At 48.9% G+C, this 23,339-nt stretch overlaps 1 protein-coding gene across 1 annotated transcript in view; it reads right to left on the bottom strand.

The window, feature by feature from the left end:
* LOC147693211 (NACHT, LRR and PYD domains-containing protein 3-like) overlaps nt 1-23,339 on the bottom strand; it is a 187,135-nt gene that overhangs the window by 59,844 nt on the left and 103,952 nt on the right. The window lies entirely within an intron of this gene.

Raw genomic sequence — 23,339 nt, 5'->3', positions numbered from 1 at the left:
CTCGGTCTGCAAGTATGACATCTAAAGCAACCCTGTTCTGAAGGGTCATAAGACGATCCGACTGGAGCTCAGCAGTCAAGTTACTAAGGGCACCAGCAGTTTCAACTACAGTGGATTCAACTACCCTCGTCAATTGCCTTATGTTCCTGCTGTTAACCATGGGTCCCCAGAACGGCAGAAAATCCTTTACGAAGTCCCCAGATTCTTGACCTGCAGTGTCTTCTTTACTCAAGACACCTCTAACTATCCTTGTCTTGTGGTAATCTGCCGCTGCTGTGTAAGCGGGAGGCAGCAGGAACGAAACAAATTATGGGCCCGAGAAGTCAGGGGGCAACCATGTATAGGCTCTATCATGGCAGATGAAATAGGTACCCTTAGCTGCTAAAAAGGAAGGGGAAGTCTGGGCTGCAAAAACATACGTTTTAGTGCAGATACTCTTCCCTAACTGAGCTATGGGATTCTTGCCAATACCTTGCAGACACAGGTGACCCTGATGGGGTACAATCCAGATTGGGGAAGATCTCTTAGCTTGCTGTTTCTCACTCAGGGTAGCTCCATATCCAGTCACGTTCCATCCTATGTATACTTGTGTCTCGTCTCTCGGGATAGTCTCATAAGAAATACCTTCCTTAATCATGTCGACTATACCCTTAACTAGAGCACTATTCTTTGGATTGTCTGTTACAGAACGTAGGGGGTAGATCTCATTTGCATATATGAACATTGTTCTGTATGCCCACACAGAACCGTTGTGGCTGAAAGGCAGGACCAGATAAGGGATACCTTTATCCGTTGTGTGAGGCATAAGACCACACACCCAACAGTTAGTCGTGTTCATTACAAGTTGGTGTTGGTGTAAGAGCTGAACAAAGGAATTATTAATGAACTCTAATCTCCTAGCTGATTCGTGTTCAGGAAGGGGTTGAAAAGAATTAGAGGAAACAGTAGGGGGAGGTATGGGCGATGCTGTGGGTGCAAATGTTACTCGAAAAGAGAATAAAACATATCCTATTAAAAATGTCATCACACTGAATAACATAAAAATGCACAATATCAAAAAGCTTTTCTTTGTCATTATTTTACATAATCTGTGTTTGAAGTGCATTTCCTTGGCAGGTCTCTCCATCTCGAAAAACTCCATCCTCTCTAAGGTGCTGCCCGCGATGGGAGGTTGATTCTGCTAAGGAATGCTTCTGTCAGTCTAGGGCAACTCCCTTGGACCAACCAGAACTGCCGACCTAACGTCGTCAGCTGCACCCCAAAGACTTTTGGGCAATCGCGGCCATAGCAGCAGAACCCGGATGGCGGTTCGAAAAACAAAAATAAGCAAGTTTCTCAGATGGGAGAGCTGCGTTTCCAAAAATAGCACTTTGGAAGGGAAAAAAAACCACTTTTATTAGTTCGTATTTCTCGGCCTCAAATTATACCGTTGTTTTCCTGGTATCGTATTATCATGGAAAAGGAGTTCAGGTTCTGAAGTGTCCAATCGAAATGACGGTGATACAACTGGTTGCAAAATGTTCTCGCTTTCTTGTTCAGTAAATGTTCCTTTTACTCGTGCATCACTGAAAGGCAGAAAGCGTGGCACGGTTTCAGTTTCTGAGTCACCAACACCCTTCTGGACCCACTTGTCGTACGGCAGAGGTAGAGGGATCCGTTTGCAGTGGATCCCGTGGATCCAGTTAGCCTTCCCCTCCACTCGAACAGCTGATCTTGTGGAAAGAAGGACGAGGTGTGGTCCAGTCCACCTGGGCTGGTCGTTCTTGGTTCGCTGAAAGTTCTTGACCAGCCCCAGGATCCAGGGTCGATGGCGAGACCTGGAGTTTCAGAGACCGGAGGCAGGGTGTCATGAACCTGTTGATGCAAAACACGCAATTTAGCCGTCAATCCGTACAGATAATCAAGCAAAACAGGGTGTTCTAGTTCGCTGAACTTTGTGGGCCTTGGCACTCCCCATATGTTGGCCGGGCGGCCGAAGCCTATCTCATAGGGGCTAAGTTTCACTCGCGAATGCACAGTCATTCTGGTGGATAGGAGTGCTAAAGGGAGAGCATCAGGCCATTTAAGACCTGTGCTCGCTTGAATTTTGGCCAGTTTTAACTTAAGCGTGCCATTGTAACATTCTACTAATCCAGCTGATTGGGGGTGATTTGCAGCGTGGAACTTCTGTTGAATGCCTAGCCCTTCACATACTTTCTTCATCACTTGACCCACAAATTCACTTCCGTTATCACTCCAGACCATTCTAGGCATTCCAAATCTAGGGAAGAACTCTTTCACAAGGACTTTCGCTGTAGACAAGGCAGTATGGTCTTTTAGGGGGTATGCTTCCACCCATCTTGAGAAGGCGCAAACAACAACAAGCACATATTTTAAATTGTTGCACCTCTCCATGTGGATGAAATCTAGCTGCAAAACCTCAAGCGGATACGTAGGAGGTGTAAAATGACCAGCTGGAGTTGGGGTTCCCCTACCAGGATTGTGTTTCAGACACACCATGCAATTCTTGACGACATTCTCTGCACACTTGGGAATTCCTGAATTTTGCCATACTGGGGCCAACAACTTGCAAATCCCTTTCACGCTGATATGAGCCATTCCATGAGCCATTGTAACCACTGCAAGCACGTACGCATCGGGTAACAGCCATCTCTGGTGTTCAGACAATTCAACCCAACACCCATTTGCATCCATTCTACCCGTACTTTCTCTCCACACATTCAACTCTTTCTCTGTAGCTTCAGCTTGAATCGACTTCACACTCTCTATCGTGTCTTCACACATTCCAACATCACCAACCCATCTTGCAGGGCCAAGGAACGGGATTGGGTGTATCTTTACACGTTAATGCCACCAAAGGTTTGGCTAATAACGAAAAATTTGGACTCCATTGCCTACAGTACGATGTAATACCCAAGAAAGCATGCACTTCTTTCTGTATTCTTTGCACACTCAATTTCGCTATTGCCTGAATTCTTAATGGGGTCAGTTTCCTTCCCTCCTTTGATAAGAGATGACCTAAGTAGGTCACTTCTTGTCGACAATATTGTAGTTTGGAAAGTGACACCTTGTGATGCAAATCACACAGATGACGCAACAATAACAACGTGGCTTTCTTACATATTTCCTCAGTATTTGCAGCCACAAGCAAATCATCAACGTACTGTACAAGAGTAGCGCCTTCAGGTAAAACAATCGTATCAAGCTGTGTCTTTAAAGCTTGACTATATATTGATGGACTTTTACAGTAGCCCTGTGGAGCTCGTTTAAAGCGGAAACTTCGTCCTCCTAAACTGAAGCCGAAAATGTCCCTGCTCTCTTCAGCAATCGGGATGCTGAAGAAAGCATTCTTCAAGTCAATCACCGAAAACCATGTTGCAGAAGCTGGAATCATAGTCAATAGGGCAGTAATGTTGGGGACAACTGGAAATTTTGGCACAACTACTTTATTGACCTCTCTCAGGTCAATCACAAATCTGTAAACAGGTGGCTGAGAAGGATCGGTTTGTTTCAAAACAGGCAGAACAGGACTATTGCAAAGGTTGCCTCTAGTCTCTTCAATCACATCCTTTTCAATCAGATCGTAAACGATCGCTAGCAAAGCTTTTTCACCTTCACTAGATATTTTGTATTGGGGAATTCGTGGCAATTTAACATTGGCTTTCAATGTTATAACATATGGCGGTATTTCCAAGAGACCCACATCATTAGGACCAGTAGCCCAAAGAATATCAGGCAGAAATGACAATTCCGTTGGAAGTTTATCCCTTGACAAGTACATCGGAGAAACCACTTTCTTACCCAGTGTAAGCTGTACTCCTGAAGGAGAACAGTACAAAGTCGCATGCAATCTTTTTAACAGATCTAATCCCAACAAGTTTTCACCACAACCTGTTGTCAGAATAAGGGGTGCTTCTAATTCGTAAGGACCAACAGAAAGAGACAAAGGGTCAAAAATCGGATTTCTAACCGGGGCGCCAGAAAAACCTACAGAAACATTCGTTTCGCCAGACAAAGGTGCGCCAGGGAGTTTCGAGTGCATAATAGAACTGTTTGTAGCACCAGTATCCAACAGAAAAGGCTCTGACACACCTGATGTAATCACCTCAACGTATGGTCCACTCTGATCTACTGGAACTGAAACAACTCCCTCTCTTTGTCTATGGCTGTCCTAGCAATTATTACCTTCCCACTGCTCATCTTCTGTATAATAATCATCAGTATAGTACTGAGCTGTCCTATCAGATGCGTTATTCTGCTGATCGAAAGTATTCATAGAATTTTGAGGTGGAAGGCGACGTGCGTTCTGGGGGACGTTTCCACGTCCTCTTCCTCTAGGTGCTTGCTGAACACCTCTACCTCTTGTGTTTGAACCACCATTTGCGCGTTGTAACAGGATAGGGCAACTATTCTTGAAATGACCCTCTTCCTTGCAATACGAACACTGGTTGGGGCCTACAGGAACACGTGGCTGAGTATACTCGACTCTTTGCGAGTTCCTCTGATACTGTTGAGGCTGCTGATAATTATTCTGATAGTTATTCTGACCACCATTATTCTGGCCACTACCACCACGTGGCGGGTATGCTTGCTGTAACAAAACCTTCGTTTTCAGTTTTTTAGTTTTCTTTTCTGCTCTATCTTTCTCGTCTTTGTCTCTATTTTCGTAATATTGTGCAGTAGCCAATATCTGTGCTGAAGAAGAAACTGCATAAGAACTCTCTGAATCTTTCAACTTTTTACACAACTCTGGAAGCAGATTGTGCACAAATTTATCGACGAACAATCGCTGACCACCTTCTGTGCTCATATCTTGACCACTGTGGTCGACAAACGTTTCTTCAAACCTGGTGAAGAAATCAGACACTGTTTCTTCTTTCTTCTGCTTACATGCAGACAACTTATCCCAGTTTACACGTATCGCAGGCATTATCGTTTTCATGTAATCAATTATTTTACCAGGAAGTTCAGCTATTAAAGGCTCAGGCTTAGCAACACCAACTTGTCGGCCATCTGCAGCAGTAATATTAGCCCATGAGTCACCTAACTCCTGATCATGATCTACATGACGAATCTTTCCCCATAAAGGCTGTGGAACAACGTTCCCAAACAACATGTCTATGTCTGCTAAATTCATTATACATGACCCAGCAGTCTGTGACAGCTCTTTGTAATACCCTGCGGGATTTTTACGGGGATCAGGCAATGTCTGTTTAAGGGCCAAAACTTCAGTTCGCTTCCAAGGAACATGTACCCACACACGCTGAAAGTGTGCTGGCACAAGTGGTGGAACATTACTAGGACCAGCTGCTACTTCTTCCTTCCAAACTGGAGGAACTTCTCTCCTGGGGTACTGTCGCGCCTTTTTCCTACCGGATGCGTCGCGCTCAAATAGTGATCGATAAGTGCCCACCTTACTCCGATACGACAACAATGTCTCAATCGCTTTCTCAACATCGGAACCTACGATCATGCCTTCTGCGAAGTCGAATCGCACACGACACAACTCGGGCGGGTTGTATTCCAGATCATTGTCTTCCAAATCTTCGCAGAGAAAAACACACATTTGTTCAAAAACATATCTCTGCTTAGGTGCTTCCCATTGACGGAAGACTTCCATTACAGACTCTACATCATACCTTACAGCGTCGATAACCCATTTATGCGCTAAACGATTCAGTAAATCTCTCTCTTGATAGTCAGGCAGTTGACTCCGCAACTGTCTTCGTTCCGGGTTAGGGGTCGTATTAGGCGACCCGAAGAAAGGTGAGAAAAGATTAGTAACAGTGTTGGCCATTCTCTGTCGAACGGAAGGGGAAACTGACGGAAGAACGGGCAAAAAAAACAGGGTGAGATAAGGCTGTAGCAAAGGCAATAGCAGAGGGATCATTAGGAGAAATAGAAGGTGCTTTAGGCAAAGTCATAGAAAGCACAGGTGAAGCAGGTGTGATCGGTGGGCCCTGAGGAGGCTGCACCGAAGGAGCAGGAGCGAGCTGAAGAATAGCTGGTGGGTGTTGTGGAGGAGCAGGAGGCAATGCAACCACGGGTTGCGCAACTAAAGGTTGCGGAGGAGCCGTAGCATTTTGCGCATAGGTGGGTGGCGAACTTAACAGATGCGACATTAACTGATCTTTTTCAAGCTCTTTTGCTGCATCTTGCTGAAGACGCGGTAAAACTGGATAGCATTTATCTATTACCATTTTACGTTGCCTGTGCAACTGCTCACTCATCTGTTCTTCTTCATTGTCTTTAAACTGCATAGCAGCTTGCATTATCGAGATACCCCTTTCTCTCTTATTTTTCTTCGCTAATTTAATTTCCTTCTGTTTGGCTTCCTTACGCCACCGGCCGAAAGAGTCAAACATTGCCGGGCGGGCTTTCTTCTTAAAAAGTTTAACTTCAAGATTATCTAGGATTTCCGTGTCAAAGCTACCATATTGGGGCCATTTTAAAACACCGTCTTTTCTGGTGTATTTGATCCACACTTCGTTATATGTGATGGGGCCTACTCCATGTTTCACATATAATTCATAAGTTGGAGTTTCAATCAGAGGAACCGGACACGAGTCCTCCAATCGGGAGTCCCTTTTATTACAACCAAGACAAAACAAATTTCCAAGTCTGCTAAGACCAGGCATCTTCGCTCTCTAGTCTAGCTTCAAACTTCAAAGGATTATCGATTACGATATTTCTCGTGAATACACGAGTCCTTTGACTTTGGCACTTGCAAGTTCCAAATGATCCCAAAGGATACCCAAAACTAAGAACCAACTAAGGACTGGGAGACGCTCCACTTATACTTAACTGAGATATCGATGACGTCACCAGAAGACTCGTCCTATCGTTTCGCTCTACCAAACTTCAAGGGTCCAAATCAGGGCGATAGCCAGGGCAGCAGTCCTCCGTAGCCGTCGGGAAGCGGGGAACCTCGCAGCAAAGACTTTCGGACCACGTCGACATGCAGGGGTCAATGAAGTGGCGGCCTTCCTCCAGAATTTTCACACGAAGCTCCTCACGAACCTCTGGCTGGACCGGTACCGCTGGTATCGCCCCAAACATTGGGCACCAACTGAGGTACTGGGTTTTTCAGAACTGATAACGAACCGGTAACCCAGCACAGTGGCGTAACGAAATTTTAGGGGGCCCTCCTGCAAAGTGCATGGAGGGGGCCCCCCAGCGGCTCGGCCCACCACCTACCACTTTGCCTCACCGACAAAAATAAGCAGTTACCTAAAGCTGTATTTTCAGCACTTATCTGTGCATACTTCGAACAGCAAATATAAATAGAAAGCACTTTTATTGTGTTCTAGGGCTGCCTGAATGATGAGATCCATGACTGATAATTACAGTGAACAAAGACAGAAAAGTCACATTACAAATGAATACCTACTTTTTTTTAAATTTATAACCCTATTTAGTGCCAAGACGAGATCTTTGCAGGCTCTTTAAACACACGGCTGGCATTTTTCTTTTGGCAACCATACTTTATATTTCTTTTCATGTAATGCAGTCTCACACTACAGCAGTAAATGTAATTTCAAATGCAAGGAATAGGCAGTGTGGGGGCCCAAGGGGTACTGGAACCAGAAAAACCTAGTTTACAAAGATATGTTGACTGTGCACCTCAGTTAGAGTGTACAGCTGACCGTGGTGTGCACTGTAGCACCCAACACGTTTCGATAATGTACATCACACGCAGACATATAATAGCACACACTGGGTAGAGCTTATATAGCACATAGCTCAGAAATACCATATAGCTGGATGGCACACAGCTTCCAAGAGCATTTCAAGTAGTTTAAAACACACGCAAGCATCAAACAGAATGCACTGGACAGACCTTGCATACATACACCCCACATAGTGCAGATATACTATACAGCTGTCAGCAATGTGGCCCAGAAGGGCACTTTTCAATAGCATGGAACACACACAATCATCCCACACAACACATTAAATAGAACATTTGCTTCCATCTAACTAAGCACAGACATGGTATTTGGGCTGTGGGCCATATTTCCATTGAATTCTGTATATAAACATAAATAACGTAACATAACATGTAATTGCTGCGCCTAAAGTAGTGGAGCTCTATCTATAACTTGGTCATCAGAGTGTGCTACAACAAAGACGATGATGCTGGGCTGGTAAACATGAAGGCCAACCCATCTTCACTATTGAGAGGCTCAGAAGCGCACCATTTAATTTATGAGGCAGGCCGCCTAGCCAAAACGATTGATATGAGACAGCTAGTGCACCCATGCTGCAGCTGCGTGCTACAACTACTGCGCTGCTAGCCCGAACTCTACGTCACTCTATTCTATGCCACTGCACTCTACTCTACTGCAGTCTACAAACAATTGCGGCAAAGCCTTTAATGGCAATGAAGACACATTAGAAGGAAGTTTGCAGGGGGCTGTGAGCCACTAGCTTAGTCTGACAAGACATCAATAGTGGATCAACACTATGGAGCAGGCACCAAGTAAATTATGGAGGCCAGTCCGTCTGAAAATATACTGAGATTAAGACAAGCATGCCTCTGGCTCTCAGTACAATAAGGCTAAAAAATGGAATGGCGGCGTAGTAGGGTAATGTAGGATGAAGAGCTGCAGACAGTCCACTCCTGAGCTGTCAGAGAGCTCACTTATGTCTGCCAGCCAAATTGGAAAAGAAACACTTTCCACTCCAGGGCGTCACTGCGTCACTGCGACAGAAAATAAACCTGGGCAGCAGACTAAAAGTGCCCACCCTTTAACAAACTAGAAAATTAAAATTGGCCCACATTTGCAAATCAAAGCAGTTTTGAACATGCTCTATAGTTTTTGCAATGTGTAGAAAAGACTGCATGCAGCCAGGCAAGTAATCTTTGTTACATTATGAGAGAAATCAACAGTATTACATGTTGTACTAGCCACAAACAGCCAAATAAAATTAACCCACACACTGACTGGTCATATGATCTATAGTTCGGGGCATGGGAGATGTTGGTGCCTCAAGGAAAAAGAAAGGTGCTGCCCGATAACTCCACTGATTTCCAAGATAGAGAGCCCCTCATTAAAAAAAAACACAAACGGAGCAGCCAAAAGCCTCTTTTAATTGTGTGCGGCCTCTTGAGCACATGTGAATCAACGCACTGAATGTAGACTCGGTTCCATTTCAACATCGCTCAAGAGGCCGCACACAATTAAAAGAGGCTTTTGGCTGCTCCGTTTGTGTTTTTTTTGTGTGCCTGTTGCAAGTGCAGTGCTTTCCCAAAGTGTGCATGTCACTGTCACAAATCCTCATATGCGCTAACTTTCTTTGACTGTTTCAGGGCCTGTTAGGCCTGCTGTGCAGCGTCAGGTTTTACAGTTTATCTCCCTCATATAATTACCAAACCAGACTTTGTTTGTGTAAGCCTGCTATTCCACATGAATGTGGCTGGCATCCTTTTCTGAACACACCCCTTTGAAGGGTGGCTGACTGTCTGGCAGTGTGGTTGCTGGCCTTTGTATGTCTCAAGTGCTGTGGCTGTGTATGAGTGTCCTTGAAACCGTCCGTTTAATTTACCTTTGCAGCATAATCGTTTCCCTGCTGCCTCAACATTGATCAATGTTGTCCCCTAAGCCAGACAGTGCTTGTTCCGCTGCTCGATTATTTGTTTTTTTCCTTCTGCCCATGGCACAGCATTTTGTGCTTACAGATTACCGTGTAAACATAAATTTACCCGCAGCCCCTACCAGAGGCACTATTCCACTGAATGTTTTCCTTGTCCTGCGCCACTGCTTGTTTTTCTTGTCCGCTGTTTTTCCCCTGCCTGTGTCAGGGCTTGCCTACCAGTCCCCCTGTTGCCTACCTGCCCCCTTCCTTGTATTTCTGCTCCCTGCGCTTGTTTGTCGCTCGGAGAAATTGGTGGAAAGGTGGTTTGAAACTCGCAAATCACGCCAGCGCAGAGAGAGCCTCGGATTGTCTGCCAACAGGTCACACACCAGAGGCCAGGGAAAGAGAGGGGTGTACATCCAGGATCAGACTCAGAATCGGCACAAAGTGGGGCTGGGGTGATTGTCGGGTCAGCGGACCATTAAAGAGGGAATGATTACACCCATCTTAGAAAATAGCCCAGGCCATAAGCACAGAAGTGAGAAACAGTCCGTTTAATTGGCCTTTGCGGCATAGCGGCTTCACGGACAGGTGGACATCGGTATCAGAGTGACTGTAGACCAACGGCCTCGATGAGGAGCCCCCAAGCAGTCTGGTCCGGTCAGTTACAGCAGGAGTGGATACCAAGATGAGGGGCACAGGCGGCGGTGCGAGTATTGGCGGCTTCAAAATCGAAACTTTCAAACATAACTTCCGCCCGCTCGCACCGCCCAGGTTATGACTTTATTTTCAAAATGAACATTGTTGCAAATGCCCCAGTGAGAGCACAACAGAGGCAGCCTGGCCAATCGGAGCGACCGGAACCACCTGCTGGCAGATGATGTATATTAAACTGTTCAAACACCAGCGCAGTGCAGTAAGTGGTTGCTCACTGTGTTGCTGCGAACAGGGCCCAGTGCTGGGAGCCCCTGGAGCACGAGGGCCCCCCCCGCACTGCGTGGTCTGCGGGGGCCTGTGTTACGCCCCTGACCCAGCGGTGTCAGGGAACACACCCAAAGACCTCGAGTACTTTCCTGATTCAGACCACAGAAACTCAGAATGTTCTAGGTGAAGTCAAGGATCGATTTTATTGGCTGCAACCAAGGTAACAAGCGTCCTAGAAGTACAAACACACGGGAAGTATATTCTCAGGAGACTGTCGCAATTCACAAAGTCAGGCTTCTCTTTTTATACGAAATATTGTGCTTTAGGCAAACATTCTCCATATTTTACTTATACCATAAAAATGTTTCCAATACAAAGGAAAAGCAGAGTCATGATGACAGCCCACACCACAGTTCGTCCAGCCCATAACAAATTACCCGGCAAGGTCCAGCATTTCCATCAGATACCGGTGGACCCCCAATAAAACGGGCACCTCCCCATCATAAAGCAAGCGAGAGAGAAAAGAGCGGGGACAGGTGTGAGCAAGATTCGGCAGGGTGTGTGTGCGATGAGAAGGTTTATGGCCTGTCCTGCCTTGATGCTATCTCGTTCGGCCACTGGGAGAGGAACTGACCAAACAGGTTCCAACTTGCCTAGGTCAGGGAAAAGTCAATCAAGGTGTACGTGTCCTTTGGAATCGAATTTGGCTTGATCCATTTGCCTGTGTGAGGGCAACTCACAAAATGGCTGCCATACACAAAATGGAAGCCAAGGGTTCAGAACGAAAATGACGAATTCGAGGCGAAATCGTCACTTGAATATGACGAAAATGCTTGTACATAGTGTACTAGCCATTCTCGGTCTTTTGATACCAAATTCGTCATGTTACAACGAAGTTTAATTCTCGAGTCTAGAATGTTGATACGAGTCCAGAATTTTCAGAACCACACTATCTCTCAGCCTACGTAGAACAGAGAGGTGCAGAGCTCTGACAGCAGAGCTATCTCTCAGCCTATGTAGAACAGAGAGGTGCGGAGCTCTGACAGCAGAGCTATCTCTCAGCCTGAGTAGAATAGAGAGGTGCAGAGCTCTGAAAGCAGAGCTATCTCTCGGCCTCCGTAGAACAGAGAGGTGCAGAGCTCTGACAGCAGAGCTAGCTCTCAGCCTACGTAGAACAGAGAGGTGCAGAGCTCTGACAGCAGAGCTATCTCTCATCCTACGTAGAACAGAGAGGTGCGGAGCTCTGACAGCAGAGCTATCTCTCAGCCTGAGTAGAATAGAGAGGAGCAGAGCTCTGAAAGCAGAGCTATCTCTCGGCCTCCGTAGAACAGAGAGGTGCGGAGCTCTGACAGCAGAGCTATCTCTCAGCCTACGAAGAGTAGAGAGGTGCAGAGCTCTGACAGCAGAGCTATCTCTCAGCCTACGTACAACACAGAGGTGCAGAGATCTGAGAGCAGAGCTTTCTCTTAGCCCATGTAGACGAGAGAGGTGCAGAGATATGACAGCAGAGCTATCTTTCAGCCTACGTAGAACACAGAGGTGCAGAGCTCTGACAGCAGAGCTATCTCTCAGCCTACGTAGAACACAGAGGTGCAGAGCTCTGACAGCAGAGCTATCTCTCAGCCTACGTAGAACAGAGAGGTTCAGAGCTCTGACAGCAGAGCTATCTCTCGGCCTACGTAGAACAGAGAGGTGCGGAGCTCTGACAGCAGAGCTATCTCTCAGCCTACGTATAAGAGAGAGGTCCAGAGCTCTGACTGCAGAGCTATCTCTCAGCCTACGTAGAACAGAGAGGTGCAGAGCTCTGACAGCAGCGCTATCTCTCAGCCTACGTAGAATAGAGAGGTGCAGAGCTCTGACAGCATTGCTATCTCTCAGCCTGAGTAGAATAGAGAGGTGCAGAGCTCTGAAAGCAGAGCTATCTCTCGGCCTCCGTAGAACAGAGAGGTGCAGAGCTCTGACAGCAGAGCTATCTCTCAGCCTACGTAGAACAGAGAGGTGCGGAGCTCTGACAGCAGAGCTATCGCTCAGCCTGAGTAGAATAGAGAGGTGCCGAGCTCTGAAAGCAGAGCTATCTCTCAGCCTCCGTAGAACAGAGAGGTGCGGAGCTCTGACAGCAGAGTTATCTCTCAGCCTGAGTAGAATAGAGAGGTGCGGAGCTCTGACAGCAGAGCTATCTCTCAGCCTACGTACAACACAGAGGTGCAGAGATCTGAGAGCAGAGCTTTCTCTTAGCCCATGTAGACGAGAGAGGTGCAGAGCTCTGACAGCAGAGCTATCTTTCAGCCTAGGTAGAACACAGAGGTGCAGAGCTCTGACAGCAGAGCTATCTCTCAGCCTAGGTAGAACACAGAGGTGCAGAGATCTGAGAGCAGAGCTTTCTCTTAGCCCATGAAGACGAGAGAGGTGCAGAGCTCTGACAGCAAAGCTATCTTTCAGCCTAGGTAGAACACAGAGGTGCAGAGATCTGACAGCAGAGCTATCTCTCAGCCTACGTAGAACAGAGAGGTGCGGAGCTCTGACAGCAGAGCTATCTCTCGGCCTCTGTAGAACAGAGAGGTGCGGAGCTCTGACAGCAGAGCTATCTCTCAGCCTACGTAGAACAGAGAGGTGCGGAGCTCTGACAGCAGAGCTATCTCTCAGCCTACGTAGAACAGAGAGGTGCAGAGCTCTGACAGCAGAGCTAGCTCTCAGCCTACGTAGAAGAGAGCGGTGCGGAGCTCTGACAGCAGAGCTATCTCTCGGCCTACGCAGAACAGAGAGGTGCGGAGCTCTGACAGCAGAGCTATCTCTCAGCCTACGTAGAAGAGAGAGGTGCAGAGCTCTGACAGCAGAGCTATCTCTCAGCCTACGTAGAAGAGAGAGGTGCAGAGCTCTGACAGCAGAGCTATCTCTCAGCCTACGTAGAACAGAGAGGTTCAGAGCTCCGACGGCAGAGCTATCTCTCGGCCTACGCAGAACAGAGAGGTGTGGAGCTCTGACAGCAGAGCTATCTCTCAGCCTACGTAGAACAGAGAGGTGCGGAGCTCTGACAGCAGAGCTATCTCTCAGCCTACGTAGAACAGAGAGGTGCAGAGCTCTGACAGCAGAGCTAGCTCTCAGCCTACGTAGAACAGAGAGGTGCAGAGCTCTGACAGCAGAGCTATCTCTCAGCCTACGTAGAAGAGAGAGGTGCAGAGCTCCGACGGCAGAGCTATCTCTCAGCCTACGTAGAAGAGAGAGGTGCAGAGCTCTGACAGCAGAGCTATCTCTCAGTTTACGCAGAACAGAGAGGTGCGGAGCTCTGACAGCAGAGCTATCTCTCAGTCTACGTAGAATAGAGAGGTGCAGAGCTCTGAGAGCAGAGCTATCTCTCAGCCTACGTATAAGAGAGAGGTGCTGAGCTCTGACAGCAGAGCTATCTCTCATCCTACGTAGAACAGAGAGGTGCAGAGCTCTGACAGCAGAGCTATCTCTCGGCCTCTGTAGAACAGAGAGGTGCGGAGCTCTGAGAGCAGAGCTATCTCTCAGCCTACGTACAACAGAGAGGTGCGGAGCTCTGAGAGCAGAGCTATCTCTCAGCCTACGTACAACAGAGAGGTGCAGAGCTCTGAGAGCAGAGCTATCTCTCAGCCTACGTACAACAGAGAGGTGCGGAGCTCTGACAGCAGAGCTATCTCTCAGCCTACGTAGAACAGAGAGGTGGAGAGCTCCAACAGCAGAGCTATCTCTCGGCGTACACAGAACAGAGAGGTGCAGAGATCTCACAGCAGAGCTAGCTCTCAGCCTACGTAGAACAGAGAGGTGCGGAGCTCTGACAGCAGAGCTATCACTCAGCGTACGTAGAACAGAGAGGTGCGGAGCTCTGACAGCAGAGCTATCTCTCAGCCTCCGTAGAACAGAGAAGTGCAAAGCTGTGACAGCAGAGCTATCTCTCAGCCTACGTAGAACAGAGAGGTTCAAAGCTCTGAGAGCAGAGCTATCTCTCAGCCTATGTAGAACAGAGAGGTGCGGAGCTCTGACAGCAGAGCTATCTCTCAGTCTACGTACAATAGGGAGGTGTGGAGCTCTGAGAACGGGACACTGTACAACAAGCCTAGTGAAGTGAAGTAGTTGGCAGATTGTTTTGAAACACATTAGTTACCTACACCCGGCGAGATCTGCCCAACAGCAGAAGAGAGAAGATGCACTAAATACAGGAACTGAGTGCAGTACACACCTGTGATCCTCTGCACCTGAGGAGAACTGTCCAACAGTAGAAGAGAGAAGATGCACTGAAGACAAGAACTGAGTGCAATACACACCTGTGATCCTCTGTACAGAGGAGATCTGCCCAACAGAATTGAGAGAAGATGCACTGAAGACTGGAACTGAGTGCAATAAGTCTATGTTGCAAAATTCTTACTTGGAACGTGGCTGGACTAAGCGCAAAAACTTCTGATCCTTTATGGCAGGGCTTTGTTAAGCAGTATGATATTTTGGCCTTTCAAGAGACATGGGATACATCACCCAGTTTTTCATTAGATGGCTTTCTTAGTTTCTCAACCTCAGCAGTACCGGGGCGGAGAGGAAGAGCTAAAGGGGGCTTGCTTACACTGTTCTCACTTAACTTGGTTGGGGTTTTTAAAAAAGTTGATCCTACTCCTCTGAATTCATTAATAATTGAATGGACCATTCCGGACCAACAAAAACTTCTAATTATTAATTTTTATAATTCCAGGGCGGGCTCATCTGAGAATGAGCATTTGACTGCCCTGGCAGGTTTTCTGTCAGTCTACAAACATGATCGCACTTCTGTCCCAGAGATGGTCATCATGGGAGATTTTAATATTCACCCTTGTGAGGGGGATTGTTATAATGATGTACACGGAGGATCACCTGTGGAGGGGATCCCCCATTTTGAACACAGCAAGGAGGGTGATGCCCTTGAGATTCTCCTTGCCAACTCAAACTTATTCGAACCAGGTTTAGGTAATGACGAGACTAGAGCGCCTACATTTATTGGGAGGGACGCAAACACAGTTATCGAATATATTTTTGTTTCCCCTGGGGTGCTAGCCAAAACGCAGGAGTACAGTGTAGTGACCGCTATTTTTAGTGACCACAACCCCGTTTTATTGGCTATAGATCTTGAGAGTTTCTTGCATGGGAGGAACTCAAGCGTGGTGGCCTCAAAAGACTTGTACTGGAGGGCAGGGCAGGAGGGTAAAGTGGGAGAAGGTTATTCCAGAAACCTTTTTTAAAACACTTGCACAGGAAACCGAGGACAACAAGGCTGTCTGCTTAGACTCCACTGCATCAGGGGCTGATGTTGTGGATGCCTATGTAGAGATATGTTCACGGATCTCCAAGAATCTGGAGTCTAGAAACGGCTCACACTGTAAGAAGGTGTTTAAATGGTTTGACAAAAAGTGCTCACTTGCCCATAGTGCCCTACTTAAAGCGCTGAAACTTAGACCCAGGGGTAGGCTAATTGTGGCGAATCTTCGTAAGGAATACAAACTGGCACTTGCAAATCGCAAGAACCAAATTAAGGAAGAAGCCTGGGATCATCTACAATCTGCAGATGTGTTGAGAGACAGCAAAAGATTTTGGGCTATCATCAATCAGTCGTTTTTCACTGAGGAGGGGAAATCAGACATGGACTGCCTAATTGAAGATGAGAGTTGGCTTAATCACTTTAGAAACATCTATGACATTGAGCTAGGGGTCCCTACTCCGCCAGACTTAGTTGTACCTCAAAACAATATGTCCATTAAGTTTAACACCTCTGAAGTGGAAAAGGTGATCAAAGATACTAGTAAACATAAGGCCCCTGGCCCTGACGGGGTCCCTGCAGATCTTTACATCTTGTACCCACAATTCTGGTCCAAAATACTAACAAATGTTTTCAATGCAATACCCACCGCAGGCTCCCCATCCTCTTGGTCAACCTCCATTATCGTTCCAATTTTCAAGAAAGGGAACAGGGGGGACCCCGCTTTCTACAGGCCAATCTCCCTGCTGGACTCTGCCGTAAAGATCTTAGGCAGAGTCATCTTACAGAGACTGGGAGATTGGCTTGAGGGGAGTGGGGTTCTTTCTGATCTCCAGTACGGTTTTAGGGCACACAGGGGGACCATGGATCAATGCTTAAACCTTCATTTTATTATTAGCAAGTACACAGTGGTGAAGGAGGGGCTTCTGTACTTGGGTTTTATGGATCTTTCTTCCGCATTTGATTTCGTCAATTCTTCTAAATCATGGTTTATTTTGCGGAATATGGGTTTGGACACTACGTTGGTTAATTTTCTAAATGATCTTCACCAGAACTTGTCGGCTTCTGTTAGGGTAACAAGGGAGGGCAGATGTACCGAGCAATTTAGATCAAGAAGAGGGGTCAGACAAGGTTGCATTCTGGCCCCTCTCCTATTTACGCTCTATATTAATTCTTTGGGTAAATCCCTTGATCTGGCCACCCTGGACGTCCCGCGTATGGGAGGGTCGGTTATACTGGTCCTCCTGTACGCGGACGACGCTGTCATACTTGCTCGAACTGGTACTGGATTACAAAGATTGTTAGATCACTTTGGCTCCTTTATGGAGGCCTTAGACTTAAAAATCAACACCTCGAAATCCCACGTAATGGTGGCTGGTTTACGCAGGAAAACCATGAAGATCAAAACCTTGGGGTATATTTCTGATCACTTAAAAATTGCCCCTTTATTACGATGGGTTAAAACCTGGCTAAATGAGGAGATCACGCTTAACCACCTAATACTCAAGGACTGTATGGCCCTGGATAGAGTGGACAGAATACCCGGGCTTGCGTATGTTAGAGCGGCATGCGTGAGGCTGGGGCGTCCGGAAATGTATCTATCACCACAGGGTCTCAGGAAAGAGGATGTAGGGTGGATTAAGCATAATTTCCTCAATTTACTTGAGTCAGAAAGGGAGGAGGTTGAGCTCAGAAAACCTACGGTGAGATCAAACTATCATTTCCTTTTAGTTAGATTCAGGTTCAACCTCATCCACCTCACACTTGGTACCTATCTGAAGTGGGGGACCCCTGAAGATACTCCACCCTGCACCTGTGATAGTTTCTCTACACAGGACACGCTCCACTTGGTGATGTTTTGTGAGCACTATCTGGTGGCCCGTAAAAAAATTTTATACCCTGTTCTGAAGGAACTAAAATTCGCCCAGGTGAGGCCTGCCCTCCTACATTTACAAATGCTTGACTGTATGCAGGTTACTTATAGTGTAGCCAGTTTTTTGGTAGCGGCAGAGCGTATAAATACAATTAGACTCACCCAAATGAATTCACTATCAGGAGGACACATAACTGAATGAGGATTGTTTGAAAATAGGGTTGGGCCTTTATATTCATGTCACAGATTTTGTCTCTTTTCTCTTTGCATCAAAGATTTCAACTGCTTTAGATTGTTTTGAACTGCAATCATGTGTATATCTTATTTCTGTACAAATTCTAATGTGTATATAATGTGTATATAATGAATTTTTGTATTGCATTGCTTTTATGGTTTTTATTAACCGAAATAAAGATGTATTGACTGACTGACTGAGTGCAATACACACCTGTGATCCTCTGCCCCTGGGATCTATCCAACAGCTGAAGAGAAGATGCACTGAAGACAAGAACTGAGTGCAACACACACCTGTGATCCTCTGCACCTGAGGAGATCTGTCCAACAACAGAAGAGAGAAGAAGCACTGAAGACAAGAACTGAGTGTAATACTCACCTGTGATCCTCTGCACCTGGGGAGATCTGTCCAACAGCAGAAGAAAGAAGATGAACTGAAGACTAGAACTGAGTGTAATACACACCTGTGATCTCTGCACCTGAGGAGATCTGTCCAACAGCAGAAGAAAGAAAATGAACTGAAGACTAGAACTGAGTGTAATACACACCTGTGATCCTCTACACCTGAGGAGATCTGTCCCCCAGTAGAGAGAAGATGCACTGAAGACTAGAACTGAGTGCAATACACACCTGTGATCATCTGCACCTGAGATCTGTCCAACAGCATTGAGAGAAGATGCACTGAAGACTAGAACTGAGTGCAATACACACCTGTGATCCTCTACGCCTGAGATCTGTCCAATAGCATTGAGAGAAGATGCACTGAAGACTAGAACTGAGTGCAATACACACCTGTGATCCTCTGCACCTGAGGAGATCTGTCCCCCAGCAGAGAGAAGATGCACTGAAGACTAGAACTGAGTGCAATACACGCCTGTGATCATCTGCACCTGAGATCTGTCCAACAGCATTGAGAGAAGATGCACTGAAGACTAGAACTGAGTGCAATACACACCTGTGATCCTCTGCACCTGAGGAGATCTGTCCAAATGCAGAGAGAGAAGATGCACTGAAGACAATAACTGAGTGCAATACACACCTGTGATCCTCTGCACCTGAGGAGATATGTCCAACAGCAGAGAGTGAAGATGCACTGAAGACAAGAACTGAGTGCAATGCAGACCTGTGATACTCTGCACCTGAGGAGATCTGTCCAACAGCAGAGAGAGAAGATGCACTGAAGACTAGAACTGAGTGCAATACACACCTGTGATCCTCTGCCCCCAGGGAGATCTGTCAAACAGCAGAAGAGAGAAGATGCACTGAAGACTAGAACTGAGTGCAATACACACCTGTGATCCTCTGCACCTGGGGAGATCTGTCCAACAGCAGAGTGAGAGAAGATGCACTGAAGACAAGAACTGAGTGCAATACACACCTGTGATCCTCTGCACCCGAGGAGATCTGTCCAACAGCAGAGAGAGAAGATGCACTGAAGACTAGAACTGAGTGCAATACACACCTGTGATCCTCTGGACTCGAGGAAATCTGTCCAACATCATTGAGAGAAGATGCACTGAAGACAAGAACTGAGTGTAATACACACCTGTGATCCTCTGCACCCGAGGAGATCTGTCCAAATGCAGAGAGAGAAGATGCACTGAAGACAAGAACTGAGTGCAATACCAACCTGTGATCCTCTGCACCTGAGGAGATATGTCCAACAGCAGAGAGTGAAGATGCACTGAAGACAAGAACTGAGTGCAATGCAGACCTGTGATACTCTGCACCTGAGGAGATCTGTCCAACAGCAGAGAGAGAAGATGCACTGAAGACTAGAACTGAGTACAATACACACCTGTGATCCTCTGCACCCGGGGAGATCTGTCAAACAGCAGAAGAGAGAAGATGCACTGAAGACTAGAACTGAGTGCAATACACACCTGTGATCCTCTGCACCTGGGGAGATCTGTCCAACAGCAGAGTGAGAGAAGATGCACTGAAGACAAGTACTGAGTGCAATACACACCTGTGTTCCTCTGCACCCGAGATCTGTCCAACAGCAGAAGAGAGAAGATGCACTGAAGACAATGCCTCAGGCATGCCGATGCGAGAGGCAGAATCTGATGCATAGGAGTGGCTGTGGTGGAGTGAGGGAGGCACAACGAGGAGAAATATCGTAATTTCTCCTAATGTTTCCAGGAATGCGCTGTATCTGATAGATATGGAACATTCCTGCTCTTTTCTATAACCGTAGGGCAGCGCAGCAGGAAGGCCTGCGGCGCTGTCCTACGGCAAAAACTCATAAATGAGGCCCTGAGGACGGACTGCGAGGATAGACTTAGCAAGAGACAAGCAAACATTTCTAAGGGTCCGAAGCTAGTCTAACAATACACTCCCAGCTGCGGGCTTGAATCTGTACGTGTCCCCTCAGTGGCGTAAAACAAAATGATGAGTCCCACCACAGAAAATGAAGAGGGCCTCGGAGCCCCCTCGCAAAAAATGAATAGCACCACGGAGCCCCCCGCAGAGAATGAAGAGGGCCTCAGAGCTCCCCCAGAGAAGGAAGAGGGCCTCAGAGCCCCCCACAGAGAATGAAGAGGGCCTCAGAGTGCCCCCGAAGAATGAAAAGGGTCTCGGAGCCCCCCCACAGAGAATGAAGAGGGCCTCAGAGCCCCCCTCAGAGAATTAAGAGGGCCACGGAGCCCCCGCAGAGAATGAAGAGGGCCACGGAGCCCCCCGTAAAGAATTAAGAGGGCCACGGAGCCCCCACAGAGAATGAAGACAGCCTCATAGCCCCCCACAGAGAATGAAGAGGGCCTTGGAGCCCCCCGCAGAGAATGAAGAGTGCCTGGGAGCCCCGCGCAGAGAATGAAGAGGGCATAGGAGCCCCCCACAGAGAATGAAGAGGGCCACAGAGCCCCCCACAGAGAATGAAGAGGCCTCGGAGCCCCCGCAGAGAATGAAGAGGGCCTCAGAGCCCCCCGTAGAGAATGAAGAGGGCCTCGGAGCCCCCCAACAGAGAATGACGAGGGCCATGGAGCCCCCCCGCAGAGAATGAAGAGGGCCTCGGGGCCCCCCCGCAGATAATGAAGAGGGCCTCGGAGACCCTCCGCAGAGAATGAAGAGGGCCTGGGAGCCCCCGCAGAGAATGAAGAGGGCCTCGGAGCCCCCCGCAGAGAATGAAGAGGGCCTCCGAGCCCCCCCGCAGAGAATGAAGAGGGCCTCGGAGCCCCCCACAGAGAATGTAGAGGGCCTCGGAGCCCCACGCAGAGAATGAAGAGGGCCTGAGAGCCCCCCCGCAGAGAATGAAGAGGGCCTCGGAGCCCCCCCGTAGAGAATGAAGAGGCCCTTGGAGCCCCTCGCAGAGAATGAAGAGGGCCTCAGAGCCCCCCACAGAGAATGAAGAGGGCCTCAGAGCCCCCCACAGAGAATGAAGAGGGCCTCGGAGCCCCCCGCTGAGAATGAAAAGGGTCTCGGAGCCCCCCACCGAGAATGAAGAGGGCCTCGGAGCCCCCCCCAGAGGATGAAGAGGGCCTCAGAGCCCCCCGCAGAGAATGAAGAGGACCTCGAAGCCTCCCAACAGAGAATGACGAGGGCCACGGAGCCCCCCGCACCGAATGAAGAGGGTCTCAGAGCCCCCCGCAAAGAATGAAGAGGGACTCGGAGCCCCCCGCAGAGAGTGAAGAGGGCCTCCGAGCCCCCTCAGAGAATCAAGAGGGCCTCGGAGCCCCCCATAGTGAATGAAGAGGGCCTCGGAGCCCCCTCAGAGAATCAAGAGGGCCTCGGAGCCCCCTTAGAGAATGAAGAGGGCCTCAGAGCCCCCCGCAGAGCATGAAGAGGGCCCGGAGCCCCCCGCAGAGAATGAAGGGGCCTCGGAACCCCCCGCAGAGAATGAAGAGGGCCTAAGAGCCCCTCGCAGAGAATGAAGAGGGCCTCGGAGCCCCCCGCAGAGAATGAAGAGGGCCTCGGAGCCCCCCGCAGAGAATGAAGGGGGCCTCGGAGCCCCCCCGTGGAGAATGAAGAGGCCCTTGGAGCCCCTCGCAGAGAATGAAGAGCGCCTTGGAACCCCCCGGAGAGAATGAAGAGGGCCTCGGAGCCCCCCACAGAGAATAAAGAGGGCCTCAGAGCCCCCCACAGAGAATGAAGAGCACCTCGGAGCCCCCCACAGAGAATGAAGAGGGCCTCGGAGCCCCCCCAGAGAATGAAGAGGGCCTCGGAGCCCCCCACAGATAATGAAGAGGGCCTCGGAGCCCCCCCACAGAGAATGAAGAGGGCTTCGGAGCCCCCTGCAGAGAAAGAAGAGGGTCTCAGAGCCCCCTGCAGAGAATAAAGAGGGCCTTGGAGCCCCCCGCAGAGAATGAAGAGGGCCTCGAAGCCCCCCGTAGAGAATGAAGAGGGCCTCGGAGCCCCCCATAGAGAATGAAGAGCGCCTCGGAGCCCCCCACAGAGAATGAAGAGGGCCTTGGAGCCCCCCGCAGAGAATGAAGAGGGCCTCGGAACCCCCCGCAGAGAATGAAGGGGGCCTCGGAGCCCCCCCGTAGAGAATGAAGGGGGCCTCGGAGCCCCCCCCCGTAGAGAATGAAGAGGCCCTTGGAGCCCCTCGCAGAGAATGAAGAGGGCCTCGGAGCCCCCCGCAGAGAATGAAGGGGGCCTCGGAGCCCCCCCGTAGAGAATGAAGAGGCCCTTGGAGCCCCTCGCAGAGAATGAAGAGGGCCTCGGAGCCCCCCGCAGAGAATGAGGAGGGCCTCAGAGCCCCCCACAGAGAATGAAGAGGGCCTCAGAGCCCCCCTGCAGATAATGTAGAGGGCGTCGGAGCCCCCCACAGAGAATGAAGATTGCCTCGGAACCCCCCGGAGAGAATGAAGAGGGCCTCGGAGCCCCCCACAGAGAATAAAGAGGGCCTCGGAGCCCCCCACAGAGAATGAAGAGCGCCTCGAAGCCCCCCACAGAGAATGAAGAGGGCCTCGGAGCCCCCCCAGAGAATGAAGAGGGCCTCGGAGCCCCCCACAGATAATGAAGAGGGCCTCGGAGCCCCCCCACAGAGAATGAAGAGGGCCTTGGAGCCCCCCGCAGAGAATGAAGAGGGCCTTGGAGCCCCCCGCAGAGAATGAAGAGGGACTCAGAGCCCCGCCCCGCAGAGAATGAAGAGGGCCTCGGAGCCCCCCCACAGAGAATGAAGAGGGTCCCGGAGCCCCCTGCAGAGAATGAAGAGGGCCTCGGAGCACCCCCACAGAGAATGAGGAGGGCCTCAGAGCCCCCGGAGAGAATGAAGAGGGCCTTGGAGCCCCCGCAGAGAATGAAGAGGGCCTCAGAGCCCCCCGCAGAGAATGAAAAGGTCCTCGGAGCCCCCTGTGTCTCACTGACATTCCTTGGCCTCGTATCCAGCAGCCGGTCTGTTAACAGCAGGGAGACTGGTGGGGTCGGCGCCCTCACTGGAAGGAGCAGACCTGCCCTCTACTTAAGACCTTTTCCATTTTATACCAAATACCGGAGATACAGGCTTTGAAAGTGCCCCTCTGCACCATGACAGGGGCTTCTTTCATGACCATG

This window comes from Lissotriton vulgaris, chromosome 8 (genome assembly GCF_964263255.1).
Source record: "Lissotriton vulgaris chromosome 8, aLisVul1.2, whole genome shotgun sequence".
Lineage (NCBI taxonomy): Eukaryota > Metazoa > Chordata > Amphibia > Caudata > Salamandridae > Lissotriton > Lissotriton vulgaris.
Note: the sequence above shows the minus strand (reverse complement) of the source record. Positions and strands in the feature narration are given on the sequence as shown.